Below are 15,966 nucleotides of genomic sequence, written 5' to 3'. Positions count from 1 at the left end.
TTTCCTACTTGATAATCAGTTTTTGTTGTTTCCTTTGATTTGTTTCGAGGAGGAGAGCACGCGCTCTCCCAAGATTTAAAAAAAGACGGAGTTTTCATGAATACACCTCTGTGCTGAAAACTGTTTCTGGACTGAGCAGCCTAAATAAACTGAACAGGCATATTCTGACTTGTCAGATCATTCCATCAAGTGAAAATTGCTTCTGCATATTTATAAGTTACACGCTGTTATGAATTCAACATGATCTCACAACGTTTGCAGATCTGCTACTAAAACACCAGTTTTAGTAACAAACTCTTAACTGCATACTTTTAAAAATGGGATTTTTAACAGTAATGTAAAAACTAAAAGTTCTTCTGTAATTATGTTTTATTAAAAGAGAAAACACATTAATGACATTCATTAAGATTTACAGACAGGCAGAGATGGGGGTTTGGGAAAATACAAAGACCTTAGCTGACTGTACATTAAGAGGATTCCATACGTTAGTGGACTGTACCATCGCTGATCAAGAATACAATCAAATACAATCTACAGCATGCGTGTTTTAAAAAAAAAAGGTAAACTAAATGATAAATAGTCATTAAAGGTTGACTCATATGTACATGTATGTCTTCATCTTACCCACAAACAGCAAGCAGACACTCCTCTATGGAGTCCCTCTGAGCTTTGGTGAGGCAGCAGCCTTTGGACAGGTGATAAACCGTATGAAGCAGGGAGTCAATTAGTGAGGCGAACGGCTCCGTCCCCGCAAACAGTGGCGCACATTTAGTCAGGAGAGGCAGCACTGCTGTACACAGATACCTGTTGAGTGCCAGTGCCATGTCTGTGGCACTCAGAGCAACCTAACACAAAGAAGGAGAGAGAAACAATAACAATGTAATAGAGAAACTACATGTGTGGCATGTACATATGTTTTTATACCTCTGGGGGAATACTATACACAGTGAATAAAATGCGTATTTGTGCCAGTAAGAAACAATATCAAAGGCTAAGTGTCATGTTCCCTGGCCTTGGACCTATGGGCTTTGAGTTTTCTGGGGGTTTTCTGTTTTTTAGTAGTGATTAACTTTGTATTTTGGTTCTATTTTCTGTTGTGTTGACATTTATCCTTCTGTTTTTGGTTTCCTTGTTTATTGCTGGCTCCCTGTTTTTTGTGTGTGGTTCAGTCTTGACCGATGTTCCCTCTAAACTGCGCACGTGCGCAATTGCGCACTGCTGGCACGGTCTCTGCGCACAGAAAATCTGTGTTGCGCACAAACAAAAAAAATCTAACCTGAATTAAAATTAAAATTAAAACTTTAACAGTTCTGTTTTGCAGTGTTAGTCAGTGAGTGACTGGCTGCTCCCGTATGGGATTAGAACGATGCCACCTTATCCCATAGTCCAGCCAATGATGCGATTCACATTCGTATATACGCAGCCAATCAACGTCGTTAAAAGGCTATGACAGCTTCCTTATGTGCCGACACCGGTGTTTTAGTTAGCAAAGCGGCGTGGCTGATGTGGAGTTAATGACAACGTGTACAACCATTGGAGATATCAGCAGGATAGATGGAACAATTGAAAAAGGGAAACGTGTGGACTTTATACCAGTTTTTAAATTGTGTTGATAGGCCACGTAAAACCAGAGTTATGATAAAAATATATACAATGTTTGGTTTTCTTCCTGAATACTGTCCTGGTCTATATTTACTGCGGGAAGAAACGGTAAAAACGGCGTTTTATAAGGAAAACGCTCCAAAGCACTCTCCACCTGTGAACAAAAACAAAACCAACCCCCACCCTTTCCTATAGGGCTTTGGAGTTGACGTCACGCCGCAGTGCATTGTGGGATCGCGGCGCCATGTCAGAAGGCCACAAATCAAAACAAACACACTGGCTGTATCCCAATTCAGGGTATGCACGCTTGAAGTACGCATTTCAAGTGCGAATACGTCACCGCCACGCGACGACGGCTGTCCCAATTCAAAGTGTACTTAAAATGCATACTCCAAATGCGCCGTCGATTTCCCCAAATATCAAGCGTGGTCCGGTGCACGCTTCGTGGTCCCATATATCCCACAATTCATAGCGCAGCGGTGGGTGTGGATAATTTTGCCGCAAAATACGGCAGAAGCAGAGCGGCCGAAGAGTGAACTGTCAAGAGTAAGTACTGAATATGATGTCACTTATTTATGTGCGAATGTTTAATAATGAGGAACATTAAAACATTACTGTTGGCCACATGTCGGCAAAGTTATTTGCCATTAGCGATGTTTGTACTTTCAGCGTTTACTTGGTTTTAAAGCCTTTAAAATATAATAATACAATAGCTGACTTTAATCTTACAGAGAATGTGATGATTTTATGGATAATTAAAGTCAGTCATATATCCACAAACACAACAAGCTGAAAGTCAGTGATGCTGCTCGGTTTGCAGTCCTGAATATCACGGCACAAGCAGGATTCACTGCACTGTTAATGTTAGCTATGTTATATTGCTGCCTCTGTTCGGTGGTGTCGAGCCAAACGGACTTTAACGTGTGTTTGAACGAGCTGACGGTTCACTCGTTAAGCTGAAAGAAAGATGCTTTAATCACAGGAGTCACACATGTGTCCACTGGACCATCTGGGAACTCTTCTTGTTTAGCACTCGTAATAACACAAACACTAAATCCTCCTTCTCTTGTGCTGTTTTGTAGCAGTGGATACACCTGAGACTGTCACCTGTCTGTCTGTCCTGCACTCTCTCTCTGTTTCTTTCTCTCTGATTGTGGAATAAAAGTATGAACAGGTATTTATAAGTTACACTTGTGTTTGAATCCTGCAGCTTATCACACATTTGATTTCCATGTGTGACAACTGCAAGTGTCCAGAGTGAGGACAGACTGAGGGACCCACTGCTGCACATCATCTGTGAGGCTTTGCACCCCTGATGATCCACCAGGACAAACTCAGCAGTGTGTGAGGAAGAGGAGGAGGAAGAGCCAGCAGCAGCTGACAGATGGAGAGAATAGACAGACTGTTCCCTGTTTGTGAAGGACTGCTAGAAAAGTTTAAAATAACTAATTGTCTGTCCTGAATCAGTCTTATTAGGTAATGTTCAAATAATTTTATCATGCCAGTGTTTTCAGTGTGGGAGAAAGTACTCAGGGCCTTCAAGTTACACACTATGAAAGGCAGCAACAAGTTTAATATTCAGAAACCTAAAGTATGTATCAGCAGCAGAATGGAGCTAAAAATAAATGTTTGTTTCAGTTCTATGAAGCTTTGAGTATTTTGGATTAGTAGTACTGCTGTGTTTGTTGCATCATATTGCTGTAATTGTTTATATGCTTTATATATTCTGAGGTAAGTTGATCTATAGTGTTACATCATATTCTATAAGGATGTTATGTGTTTGCATACGTTCTGCCCAGTTTGACCCATTTAGCAGAAGTCAGCCTGTTTAAGGCTCTGATATCTATTCTGTATGACTTAAAGCAGTTATGACATGGTCTGATTTTCTCACCCAATAAAGGAATATTTAATATATCAGTCTACTCTTCATTGTATCAGAAACAGTTTTCACAGCTCGTACATTTTCCTTTTTACACATATATGTAAGCATTGAGCCAAATGTAATGATGCCAACATATTAGACGAACAATATTTGTCTCTTATGTATAATACATCTATATATACACTGTCAAAGATACTTGTCTTTGAGTGAAGATTTAAGGTGATCGAAAATATAAATAACTGCAACTTGAATCTTTGACCCAGAGTTCAAGCTCACTGCTGTAATATATCCTGTACTGTGTGTATATATAGATATATATATATACCATAATAATCTGACAATACATATAATATTGGCCATATTATATTTACATTACCACAGTGAGATGATTTTAGTCTCATGAACAACATTAGCTGATTGTTATTTACTAACTAATATTGAAATGACTTCAGTACAGAAATGAAGCCAAACTATCATGTTTTACAGTCCTGTGGTCTCAGCCTCAGATACTCAACTAATCAAAGTGATGTCATGACAAAAATGAAGGACCAACAGAACATTTTTTCTCCTTCATTTCTGTCACACACTGCTGTATGACACGTGTCTCGCGGTTAGTATCATGGTTGCTAGGCAACCTGAACAGCACGACGAAGGCTAGACCGTCCCATTTCACAAGCCTCTCACTTCCGCACTTCCCGTACTTATAGTACGCACCGTCCGTAGTACGCGTAGTGCGCGTACTTCAAGCGTGCATACCCTGAATTGGGACACAGCCACTGTGTTGATAGCAGGACTGCCAGAACCATGCTTAAAATCAGAGCAAAAGACAAAGGGCTGTATCGCGAACGATTGCGTCCAGACGCCAAGAGACGGTACATGGAAAAAATAGCGTGCATCGGTAATGTGGACCCGTATGAAACAAGGCAGTGGAGCGGAAACCCAGACGGCCTGCCGCCGTTGTCCTATCCCGATATCGTCGCGTACCTTGTCTGTGGAGTCAGCGCATACACGGCGAATCATTTCCGGAATTATAAATTCCTGGAGGAGCACATCTAATTCACAAACGGTTGGGTACAAGATTTGGCCGTTTTTAAGCCTCCAATTTGTGAGTACGTTGACCATATGATCAAGATACAGCCAGAGGTTGCCAGCTGTGCGTTGCCATGTAAATAGTTTGCATTTCATGTGTATGTACTTGCTTAGTACATGTGAACAGATCTTGAATAAAAAAAATAAACATACTTTTCTTTTCTGTTTCATATTTCATATGCTGGTTTGCCTGCAATAATGCCAAATAATACGCTACTCCGTCAACATGACGTGGTTCTGCAGCATCACACATTAGGATGTTTATCTAATTATCTATGACCTCAGCGCATTCAAAATAACACGAAAAGCCTATTAAGAGAGATATGAATTTATTTAGAGCTCACCGGAAAGAAAATGCCGCGAGCAAACCAACAAAAAATTGGGGATGGCAGAGAACTCGATATCCGCTCGTCTGACCGCTGCAATCCAAGCCTGACGTCTTCGTTTAGTAATACCGGATACATGAGATCCCTCCCGTTGCCTCCAGGAGGGGAAACGATGAAAAGAGAGCCCATTTTCCAGCTTCTTGCCTTCCTTATCGTGTGATCTAACGTTGCAACACAGCACGTACGAACCATAGCTGACGCTTCCGTGTGCTTTCTTTGGCCTACTGTCATGGCGGGAGGGGGCGTGGCACCGCTCCCGTGACATCACGCTCCAAAGCCCTATTGGTCGAAAAAAATACCATGTCGACCAATCAAAAAATGATATGGCAATGTGGCATCTAGTTGTTAAGAAACGGGAGGAAGTTTTAGGAGTGACGGCGGTGTTTTGAGACGTTTAGCGCAAATCTTGTGTAGTCAGTGTGTAGTGTAGTCAATAGTTTTGTTGTGTGTGTCAGAACAATGAGGCGACTGCTGAATGTTACAGGTGTTACAGGAGTGATACATCTCCTGTTGTCAGGCCTGCAGGTATCAGGCTGTTGGTCTCCTTTATCTCACAGTGGACAGAAATTATTTTTTGGAGTGGCACAAATAATTTGTGTGGCATCAGATTTGATGCAGAACAGCTGATTGTTCTGTAAATAGTTTGAACTGTTTATTTAAAAACGCCTTGGCTGCATTAAAAAATAGCTGCAAAAAACTTTGTTGTTTGCCAAACTGAGTTACTTTTTTGGAGAAGTAACTATATAATTAATTGCCCAGCATTGGTCATTATATACTGTATTTTGCAGACAGAGAGTTACAGGACTCTGTCCCACACCACAGACTCATTCTCATAATACAAGTCAGAGCTTTATAAAAAAAGAAAAAAAAAAAAAAAGGGTGTTTTCAAAATTGGAGTTCAAGTTATCATTTATAAGTGGGCTAAAGCAGTTAATTAAAAGTAGTCTAACATAAATGTAAATGGTGTAATTTGATTATTTTAATAAACCATGTAACTTGGATGGATTCGATGCTGGCGTGACCGCAGTGCACACGTCTGATGTCGCTCACAGTGGTCCAAGGGATCGCTCAGGGAGTTTGTGTGTTCGCTCAGACACATGAAAAATTAGAGGGAACATTGGTCTTGACTGCTTGTTAGTTTACCTTTCTGTCTCTTTTTGTCAAATCTGTATTTCTGTTCCTGAAGAGAAAGAAAAGATGTATACACACAGACAGAAACTTACAGTGTCCAGAGAGGCAGCAGACCTCAGGTCTGGTAAGAACCCAACCTCCAGAAGGTGGAGAAGAAAATTCTGGTCTTCTATACCATAGACACGGTCCAGGAACAGCACCATGGCTGCTTTGTGGTCTGGGCAGAAACCTGCTGACATGTCTGGCTCCACAACCAACCCATCTGTGCATGCACGCAAACACAATTCAATTTCTGATTGCTGATATTACAGGATCAGTTACTGTTATTACAGTACTGGATTAGATCTCATCATGTCAGATGACTTTCTTACCTTTAGCCAGGTTAGGCATAGAGAATGGAATACTGATGACTCCCACCAAATCTTCAATAGGAATGAGAGACCTCAAAATCGCTCTGATACGGATAGCTTCACCTTTACCAGCATGGATCAGCTAATAGAAAAGAGGTAGGGCTTTAGTGAGTGCACTATATACGTAAGGCTGCATGTAGGAGTTGTGTATTTTGAATTGCTGGTACTCCACTTCAAGGCCAGCCAGCTCGGAGCCCGTAAGACCACACATACGGCCAGCGACAACTCTCACTATCAGTGACTCAATAATCCAAAATATTAAAACAAGCTCAGTCACAAACCCCTCTTACCTGGGAGCTATTGTCTGAGACATAGAGGATAAAGCTACTGGAATTCTTGCTTCCGGGCAATCTAAAAGTCATTGTGCATGCAGGAGCTAACAATATCTGCAAACAACAACTACAGCTACTCAAAAGAGACTTTGAAAACACATTCTGCTCACTAAAGATACACGTGCAGCACATTTTTAATCTGTTTGTGAACAAAGTCAGCTATGCAGACACGATGCAAATGAAGTCGGAAGAAAACTTCTCTCCTCAAACATTTCCTAAGGCATTTTCCAGTCAGGTGCTCTAATTGGAGATAGGACCCTGTATAAATAGGTCATTGACGAGGACGACATAGACAAAACAGAGACAGCTGAACAAACGCACGTGTACAGTACAAAGTAACTCACATGCATCTCTGGAGCACAGCGGCCCAGCAGGTCAATGAGAGCAGAGTAGAAGGTCATGATGGCATTTCCCATGTGAATAGTATCATCTTCCTCTTCCCCTGGCATGTCACTGCTACACACGGACACACAGAGACACACTCTCATATTAAATGCCCCTAAATACTTCAGACCACTTTCTTCTGACCCGTTATGCTCATTTCCCACTCTGTGCTTGTACTGTAGTTACTCATGAACTCAGGTTAGTGACAGGATAATTGGTTCAGGCTGATGTTTGTCTGAAATTGTTCTTTTCTAAATGGAAAACACAGGAAGAGATAATCTGCTTGAATATTGTTAGTACTGGAAATACGACACGTAGTTTAGGAAGTTACCAAAAGGTGTGCCGAAGGAAAATAGTGTGCTCAAAGTCATATAATGATAATAATAATGGATTGCATTTATATAGCGCTTTTCAAGGCACCCAAAGCGCTTTACAATTCCATTATTCATTCACTCTCACATTCACACACTGGTGGAGGCAAGCTACAGTTGTAGCCACAGCTGCCCTGGGGCAGACTGACAGAGGCGAGGCTGCCATATCGCGCCATCGGCCCCTCTGGCCAACACCAGTAGGCAGTAGGGTATCCAACTGAACCCTGGGATTTTGTGACAGGCATTCGTAACTACTGAAATATACATCTGCACAACAAATTATAATTGCTATGAGTCAGCATTTTGTATGCCCTAATTTCCAAAACAGATGCAAATTCTAGATCTTAAGAAAATCCCTTAACATTTAACAGGTTGTCGACAAGCCATCTGGACTTGTAGACTCATGTACAGACCTTTGTAAGGAATTTAGTCTACCAGGCAGACCAAATGGAAACAGTCAACATGACTGTGCTAGCGAGTGCTTCCTGTTAAAAGTGAGGTCTTCCTTGCCAGGGTCGCCAAGTGCTGCTTATAGGGAATTATCTGACGGCTGAGTGTCTGGAGATAACTGCTGCTATGAATGGGTGCTGTATAAATATAAAGGAAATGTAATTGATCCTTGCCTTTTCAGTCCAACTGATCAGTCCTGTTCTGTCAGTGTGAACTTTAACATATATATGTAAGTAATCAGGTTAGAAGTGTGGTCATACAGTGCCTTGCTGCTCTCAGACATAGGAGACGGACCATCTCTGGAGGGATCCTGAGAGATCTTAATGGCCTCCTCCATTGCTGCCAATAACCCATCACCACCTTCACCTCGAAGAGCCGGGCCAAAACATTCTGGTCGACGAATAAGGAGCCTTACCACAACATTGGCATTCTCCTCCACACTTTCACCTGGCCACATAACAGGGACAAGTTGCTAAGATTGTGGTTGCACATGACACAAACTCCAGTGGAAAATAAATGATCTGACTGCAGTCATATGGTTACATTTTTACCATTGCAGAAGACAGCAAAGCGCAGGAAGTCAAGGTATCGTTCCCCCTCCACAGGGTTCCAGCCATTGTCAGGGTATCCCTTACAGACCAGCATCACACAGCTCTGCAGCCCACACCCAGCTAGATATTGCACCACCTGCAAAAATAAATTATTATTATTATTTTGGGTTGTTTGTTTCAAAAAGAAAAAATATAGCACAGTGGAAAGACACCTACAATTTCCATTTATTTAACAGAGATCGAACAAAGGGCTTCAGCAGTATGGGATGCCCGACCCGTTGACATGGGGCATTTTGTACGCCCACAGCTAGAGCTTGGTCCACATTACCGGCAGCGGGGACGGATCTACTGTGGTGGCATGTGCCACCTTAAAATAATCTCAGTGTGTAGCTTTCTGCATTTTATACTAATAAATTTGTTTCCGGTGTCACCAATTCATAGCCTTTATAGACTATATAGGAATAATGGAAAATCTCAATTTGGTGGTCTCAAGATTTGCTTTATGCAGTTGATGTTGTAGCCCACAGTCACAGTCAGATAAAAGTAGAAACCTTTGGTCAGAATTACTACTCATGTGGTGTAATGTACTGCAAACTCTAAAGCAAAATTCTAATAAGATGACTGTATAAAAAGTTATTGTTGTGTTGAAAGCCAAATACATTTGATTTTTGTTATTTATTCATTTTTGTTTAACAGTTGTTATTTTCTGACCTTGATGGACAATTTCATTTTTAACCAATGGGGATTGTTCTCCAGCCTTTAAATGTTTTCCGTTTGGTTACGCTGGTAAGGCTGATTACTAAATATGAGGAACATTGTTGCTGTTGAAAAAGAGGTTGAAAAGCGAGATGTCAGTTTTGTTAACTGCCAGATCTGGAGACCTGAAGCTGTTTCTTGTGAATTCGATCTGGTTTCAATAAAACGGAGGAAGAATATGAATGAGTTTGGATAATTACATCTATTTGTATGTTATATATTTCTTGGCTGCTTTGTTGTTATTTTAACCACTAGTGAGCTGTTTATTGACACTAGCTGTACTTACTGCACAAAAAGGGGAGGGATCACTGCAAATCAATACAAAGTTTGTCTATGTGATTGGCTTTTATCCTTATGTATGCTCTCTTTCAGAGTGAGAATTGCCCTCATCCATAGGGCACAAGGGTCACTGAAGAATATGAAAATGGTGTGAATCACACGTGTGCAGTCACAACATTTCAATCCAAATGAACGCCTGTGGGAGATGTTTGACCATTAGACAGTCCTCTCCAACATCATCAAACATATGAGGGAATATCTTTTGGAAGAACAGTGTCCAGTGCTCCAGTGACTTTCCAGACATTTCAAGAATAAACATAAAGGAGTAGTAGTGCTGTTCTGGTGGTCCAACACCTTAGTAAGAGGCTTTTTGGTTTTTCTATTAATTTGTCCCTCTTCTGTACCTGACATTCTTCTGATTAAACCTCCAATCCATCCATACTCCAAATAGGAATGTACATAAAATGATGAACCAGACTCAAATACTTGCATTTATTGCAAGAATGTGGATATTCCCAGAGTCGCTGTGAAATAGGCAATGGTGGTGCGTGTGTGTATGTAGCTTCTGGGATGTCCCTGAATTTAAGAAAATCATGAAGCCGGTTGGGGACAGGAAGCTGCTGGACGACATTGGTCCTCATCAGGATATCTGGTCCCAGCAGTGCTCTGACCTGCAGCCGGCAGATGTGTGAAAGACAGGGGACGGAGTCTGAAAGAAGGTGGAGAGAAAAGATCAATCGCTGCAGTGTTTCCACGTGCAGGTTATTTAAACTCTGCAGTGCATATTTACTGCTGTACCGAAACATGGATGTGGATCCCAGGACTTTTCTGCCACCCTTCGATCCAGAATATGTTTCAAATGGGGAGATAAAGTCGACCAGTTTACAAACTGAAGGAGGTAATTTAACACCTGGCTGTCTGCATCTTCCAACCTACAAAGAACAGATGACACAAAGGAACAGATAATGATGATGGGTGATCAACCAGCTTTGGATCCTGACTTAAATTTAGCCGATCTCCTTTTTAAAAGAATTTTCTCAGGCATATCCAGACAGCTTTAAATACGGAAGCTTTTTTCTTTTTTTTTTAAAGATTATTCCCCCAAAGTCCTCTTTTGGTGGGCGAAAACGGCCACTGCTGGTGAGTGAGAGGCTGATGCAAATGCTACTATGCTGATCTTAATGTCACTAAAATTTAATTGGGATCCTTGTTTAACGTCACTGACTAATAAAACCTGTTAACTGTGGGGTTTGACCTTATTTTGGCTTTTAAAGTGGGGCGAGTCAGAACGTTAGAGAACTGTTTACTTAGAATATCCTCTGTGATTTCTCCAAACAGCAGCTGTGCGTGAGAGGATGACCCTGAAACTGTGATCGGCCAAATTATACAAAGTCAAGTTTTTGATTTTTAGAGGCCCATCCCTGGAACAAACCTATTACAGCTTGTTGATTACTAAGGAGACAGAGGTGGTGTGGCACCTTACATGTGGGGCTGAAGCAGTAAAGATGGTTCCAGTCCTGCCTTCAGGAGAAGAGGAAGCCAGCAGCCAGCAAAATGTACTTGGTTTAGAGCCACACAGAGCATCTCGTTCAGTTCTCTCAGCTTCAGCTCAGTTTCCCATCATGCTGCAGTACACATTCGTTGCTGGTCACAGCCTCTGGGCGAGGTATCCACCGGTGCTCAAATATCAGCTGCAGCAGGTCTGCTTTGTCAGTGGCCAAAGCATAAATCCAATCTTCCTCATTCAACCTTGCTCCTGCAGCTATCAGCAGTTTCACCGACTCACTGAAAGAGATTTTAATATCAAACTAAAATAAACCATCTGGTTTATCTTGCAAATATGTGCAAGGTGGTAAAATCGGCATTCTTACACACCTGTAAGGTTTCTGGGGTGTGCGATACAAGGCCTGGGAGAGCGGTGAGAGGAGGCCATGGGTGTGTGAGCGGTCCTGGGTATCTGGGCTGTAACCTTCCCTCAACAGCAATTCCACACTCTTGGTCTGATCACTGTTGATAGCCACATACACCGGACTCACCATGCTCTTGCCGTGGTCGCACGAACGATCCATAACAGCTATGAGGCTCCTGAGGATACTGGAGTGACAGAATATCAAAACGTCAAAAATACACAATCAGCCTTATTTTAAAAGAGGTTAAGTTATGAGTCAGTACCCGATGTGACCAAACTGGGCTGCGGCGTGAATGGCAAACTGGGGCCAATCGTGACTGCAGACCATGTTAGGGTCAGCCCCGTGGTCCAACAGGAAGTCCACGCAGGCCTGGTGTCCCTCCTGAGAGGCGATGAACAGAGGTGTACTCAGATCAACTGCCTGCTTGTTCACGTTGGCACCTGAAGTGAAAGCAGGTTAAAAAATTAACTGTGTAATCTATTTTACTTAATTACTTCCTAAAGAAGAGGCCAAGAGGACATGGAGCATGAGATCCTTTAACAAGGAGGAAAAAAAGTACAGCTACCATTAAAAGTAAATCATATTTACCGGCGTTAACGAGTATTTCCAGGCACCCCCTCTGTCCGTACTGTGCAGCCACAAATAACAGGGAAATCCTGTAATCATCTACTGCCTCCAGGTTGCATTTGTTAACAAGAATGCGCACGATCTTAGTGTGGCCCTTTGGGAGAAACATGATCTTAAATACAATCAGCAAACACACAAGGACCCCACTGTTAATGCTGGCAGCAGAGAGCAGGAACGTTTAAGCCCTACATTCTTCACAGTGAGCATCACAAGAAATCACTGCATCCCTGCATTCTGCTGAAATTTTATGTGCCAGTTTGCACCTTTTCTGCAGGTGTTTAAAGGTAAAAAATTATTTCATTTATAAGTGAAATGTAATAAAAAGGTTAATACATGCACAAAGTCTCTCTCTCTCTGTGCCTTGCAGCCAGTCAGAAAACATAAGGGAAATAAGGGAAAATCCCCAACAGATGTGACCATGCTTTCCTGATCAAATCCTAAAAGTCATGATCTAGTGTTAAATGAAAACTGTTTGTTTAAGAACATGAGTGCTAATGCTTATGCCTACCTTATATGCAGCTTGATGCAGGCAGGTCCAGCTGGACTCTGTGTATATTCTGTTGACCTCAGCACCTTTGCTTACCAGCAGGTCTACAACATCTGTGTGCCCGTGGCTAACAGCTGGAAGCAAATTTTGGGACGGGCTTAAAGGGTTAGACAAGCAAAAACAGAAAAAAATTAAACATCAGTGAAGTGCAGTTGTAATACCTTCATAAACAGGACAGGACAAGTCGTTAGTGAGCTGGTTGATATCAGCGTGTGCTCTGAGGAGCAGTTGGACCACCTCCAGGTGTCCACGCTGCGCTGCCAGGTAACAGGCAGACTCCCCCTCATGCGTCAGATGGTTCACATAAACACGACTACATCTGGAGGAGCGTGCTGCACACAGGCGGAAACCAAAGAGGAAGAACAAAATGCAAACGAGAGAAACGCACATATAACTTTAAAACAGGTGCTGAAGTGACTGATTTATCCATTAATCATTCACATCCATCTGGAGTCTAGCAGAGAAGTAGAAGGAGTAGAAATACCCTCAGATGTGGGAAGTAATAAAGTACAGATACTGTGCTTCTGTACTTTACTTTACTTTGAATTTTACTCTCTTTATTTTAACACAAACATCTCTACTTCTTACATTTTCTAACCAGGCTGATTTTTTTAGGTTTAACATATGTGAGCTACTATTTCCTCTCTTTGGGTACTTTCCAGACATCGAACTAATCAGACCCCAAGCAGAAGGAACAATATCCATCACCGGTGCTTGCACATGAAGAGATCAAAGAGGAAAAAAATACAGTTTGCATCATTTATTTATTCAGTATACTCTGGGATTCAATCAGGCTTAAATCAGGTTTGGGGAACTCCAGGCCTCGAGGGCCGGTGTCCTGCAGGTTTTAGATATCACGTTGGATCAACACACCTGAATCACATGATTTGTTCATTACCAGGGCTCTGGAGAACTTCATGACATGTCGAGGAGGTCATTTAGCTATTTAAATCAGCTGTGTTGGATCACGGACACATCTAAAACCTGCAGGACACCAACCCTTGAGGCCTGGAGTTCCTCACTCCTGGCTTAAATGACATGGAACGGTATTTTTTTGGTGCAGATGCCCATAAGCTGCGGCTTGTGCTACAGAAAAGGAGGCGAGACTAACATTTTCTAATGGGCGTTTTAAATGCAATGTTTCTAAGAAATATCATCAAAGCCACAAATTGATTCATACACTGGATTCCACCTTTGCACTAGCTTTATGCTGTCAATGGGAAGGGCATGTAATGGAAAATATTAGGATTCTGCTCTTTTCAGTGTCAAGCTGACCTGGCTCAATGAAAGGCTCCACAGTGTCAGATTCTGCCTGTCAATACAAGTACAAGTACATCTTTTTCACAAAGAAGCATCCATGTAAATCAATAAAACGACAGCTCATGTAACATCAGCTCATATCCTGCTGGATAAATCCATAAAGAGGAGCAGGACAGGCCGGCTGATGACAGGCTGTGCACAAAATCTGTAAAATCCCACTCTAAGCTTTCACTACAGTCATCTTACTGTTTGAGTTTCACAACAAAGTCACACATCTAAAATGCAGTCAGCAGCAACGAGAGCTTTTTAAATTCCCCCCTTTTTTTGTTCAGCATATCAGGAGTTCAAGCTGAGTTAATTTATTAGAATTTGAATTTAAGTTGAAATAAAGTTTGTATAAATAATATTTTATTATTATATTAATATGGAAGGTGGAAGTTTGAGCACATATCAGAGTGTGTACTTTTGTGTACTTTTTCACCTTTACTTGAATAAAGAAGTACTTGTGTAACGTACTTGAGTAGTCCCGACCTGTCGTCCATCTGAAATACCACATCGAGCAACAATGTGAAAGCACTTTACTTTTCAAAAGTTTGGCAGTTGTTGTTAAATGTTTTTCGAACTAAACATGCTGCTGTCTTAAAAATGCAAAGTGAGCATGTATTTTTGAAAAAGCAATAAAGAATCTCAGTTTTCTATCAAGTGAAAGCTCCCTGGTTCGATCCCGGGAGTAGACACGCATCCCTTTGAAGCTGCTCCAGGTACATCTGCCAGTCAAACATAGTAAGACTGTAATGGGCCCAAACCTTTTGTGTTACTGTATGAGAACATCAGGAGTGGCAGAGAAGTATGTGAGGCTGGTGCAAGACATGTTAGAGGGCAGTGAGACAGTGGTGGAGGAGGGTAGGAGTGACAGATGGGTTGAAGGTGAGGGTGGGATAAGATCCGGGATTGGCTCTGAGCCCCTTCTTGTTTGGAGCGATGGGGACTGTTGGACACTAGGGTCTCTTCTAACTTTGCATCCAACGTTAGACAGGCAAGGCTGAGACCTTTCGGACATGTGCAGAGGACGGACAGTGGCCAAAGGATGCCGAAGATGGAGGTGCCAGGCAGGAAGAAAAGAGGAAGACCTCAGAGGAGGTTCATGTGAAGGAGGACATGACGAGGGTTGGTGTGACAGAGGAGGATGCTGGGATAGGGTGAGACGAAGGAAGGCAGATGATCCGCCTGTGGAGACACCTAAAGGAAGTAGTACTGGATACCTGTGCAGCAGCCTCTCTTACCTCTGACAGCTGACAGGATTTCCAGGACGCACGCTTTGCTGCCAGCTGCCGCCGCCTCATGCAGGGGGGTCCAGCCTCGGTTGTCCCGACAGTCCAAACTGCAGCCTCTCTGAATCAGCATCCTCAGCAGCCTCCTGAAGCCTGAGCGAGCAGCAGCGGCCACACTGTAGCACTCAGTGAAGTCCATGCCCAGGTTCACAGAGACATTCGTTATTTTAACTTCAACAAGGATTAACAGTCAAAACACAACCTCAGAGTTACTCTGGATGATTTTACACAACCCAACGTACATGTTTCTGTTGAAATAAAGAAATAAACGTTCAGTTGCTAACGTCTGTTTGGTAACTAAAGAGTTACCAAACAGACGTTAGGAACTGAACAACGGCATTCCGTCCCACCACAACAATCCTACGATCCAGCATTGCGTGTCAGCTGTAGCTTTATGGAAGAAATATAGTATCATCAGAATTTAAAAATAGTTAAATTCTGATGATACTATATTTCTTCCATATTTTTATTACTTAAAGTAGAAAAAGAATGACCATAAAAACAAACTTTAGTTGAAATAAAAGTTTACAGAGAGTAAAAAAAAATTGACGAGTCATATCTTAAGATTTGCGACAGAGTTGTTAAAGCTAGGTTAAGCAGAGACGTGATGATCGGTGAGCAGCAGTATGGTTTCATGCTGAGAAAGAACTGTAGAGATGTGATGTTTG

At 42.0% G+C, this 15,966-nt stretch overlaps 1 pseudogene; it reads right to left on the bottom strand.

Moving 5' to 3' along the window:
- Positions 1-620: 620 nt before the first annotated feature.
- LOC134633399 (ankyrin repeat and SOCS box protein 3-like) lies at positions 621-15,437 on the bottom strand (annotated as a pseudogene).
- Between the last annotated feature and the right edge of the window lie 529 nt (positions 15,438-15,966).

Source organism: Pelmatolapia mariae, linkage group LG8 (genome assembly GCF_036321145.2).
Source record: "Pelmatolapia mariae isolate MD_Pm_ZW linkage group LG8, Pm_UMD_F_2, whole genome shotgun sequence".
NCBI lineage: Eukaryota > Metazoa > Chordata > Actinopteri > Cichliformes > Cichlidae > Pelmatolapia > Pelmatolapia mariae.
The sequence above is the reverse complement of the archived record's forward strand: the minus strand, read 5'-3'. Positions and strand labels throughout refer to the sequence as shown.